The following is a 1662-nucleotide window of genomic DNA, read 5'->3' as shown; positions in this document are numbered from 1 at the left end:
AGAGAGAGAGAGAGAGAGAGAGAGAGAGAGAGAGAGAGAGAGAGAGAGGCAGACAGAATGAAAGGAGAAGTTGGGAAGGGAGAGAAATAATGCTCCCAGGCCACACCCCAGGTGAATCTGGTGGTCTTCCCACCAGACCCCACTTCCTAACAGCAAGTCAGCTGTAAGTCTTCACAATCCAGTCGCCTTCCAAAAGTCCTGTGTATGAGTGTATGAGGCTTTTGGGGAACATCTGCATTACATTTTTTTTACAATAAATAACAGCAACCCCCTTTTAGATACATCTGTGGATATGTGCAGGCATATATTCATTGAAAAATACCTGAATTGTTAGCAGTGACCTCTAGAGAGGAGTTTAGGATTGGAGTGAGGGAGTAGTTTCACTTTTTATTTTATAATTTCTAAGCTGCATTTTAAAAAATTACTTTTATTATTAACTCACTAAGGAAAGAAGAAATGATTAGAATTTTCTTATTAAATAGAGTGCCAGGTTACCCCAGATTCCATTATTGTACTGCTGCGTTCTATAGAATTTGTATATCTCTCTATCTCTTCAGATGCCCCTGTTGATAATGCACACTGACCCGTATTCTCTGCTGATTAAAAGTCTGGAAAGAGCATCACTCTGAAGGTCAAGATAGAAGAGTTCTCCTTCTTGCTTTATCAGACCCCGACACTCTGTTTGCAGACCACTGGTTCACTTCTCTGAAAAAGTGGAGGCTGGTGAGGTCAGTGGTTTTCTAACTGCTTCCTCCAGATGCAAAGACTCCTCCTACTCCCGCCACCCCACTGTTCAACCAGGGAAGTTGTGTTTCTCTTTTATTTTTCAACATACTCACTTAAATTGTGTCTGATTTCTGGAGCAAAGGTCATTTTCTTCTTGAGTCTAAAACCCAGGTCCTGGTTAGGGATGCAGATTCTTTTGTCACCTCTTAAATTATTCCAGCTAGGAAGCTGCCTGTTTTTATCCTTCATCAAGCCAAAGCATTGATCTTTTTCATGTTTTCCAGGGCATAAAGTTGAATTGTCCAGGTTACAGTGGAGATGAATAAAAGAAACAAAATGCATGCATTAGAGAAATAGAGGCAACATGGGCTGCTGGGGACAGAGGAATTCTTGATCTTTTTCTTGTCTGAATGGCCTCCGGGCCAGTTGCCATTACTCCTGCCATGTTGGTTTTGCTTTTGCTTATCCTACCCCATTCAGAAATAATTGTTGACAGAATGCTCTGAAAATGCATTCATTACGGAGTTGTAATTCAGGCAGTTCAGTGAAAGATCAGATTAGAAAATAGCACTAGATCTGAATCAACAGCTAAGTAGGAAGAGTGGGCCAGGGCCCCATCTCCACTCAGCACCAATAAAATGCAGTAGTATTTGTGTTCAGAGTTAGTGCCAGTTATTCCAGTAAACTGGGTGCAGTCTAACAGTTGGGAGGCCCTTTCTTTGGCTTAAATGAAAAAAATTGAGAACTTTTGGTATGTCCTAAGTGAAAGTAGCTATACCAGAGTTAAACTGGTTATTACTGTACTGCTATTCTATGTGTTCCATCCCTTCAAGACACAATAATATAAATACTAATAAACTCATCTCTGTAATTTAAAAAAGAGTGTCTCACTCTTGGTCATATTTTCATTCCATGACTGAAACATAACCCATGGGG

At 40.4% G+C, this 1662-nt stretch overlaps 1 long non-coding RNA gene across 1 annotated transcript in view; it reads left to right on the top strand.

Annotated features, from left to right (window-relative positions):
• Positions 1 to 796, top strand: part of LOC104861452 — a 3990-nt gene extending 3194 nt beyond the window's left edge. The window contains exon 3 of the long non-coding RNA XR_780051.1: positions 558 to 796. This is a non-coding gene — a long non-coding RNA (uncharacterized LOC104861452). The remainder of the gene's footprint in view (positions 1 to 557) is intronic.
• The last annotated feature ends 866 nt before the right edge of the window (positions 797 to 1662 follow it).

Source organism: Fukomys damarensis, unplaced genomic scaffold, assembly GCF_012274545.1.
Source record: "Fukomys damarensis isolate Sample0158 unplaced genomic scaffold, DMR_v1.0_HiC HiC_scaffold_10, whole genome shotgun sequence".
NCBI lineage: Eukaryota > Metazoa > Chordata > Mammalia > Rodentia > Bathyergidae > Fukomys > Fukomys damarensis.
Note: the sequence above shows the minus strand (reverse complement) of the source record. Positions and strands in the feature narration are given on the sequence as shown.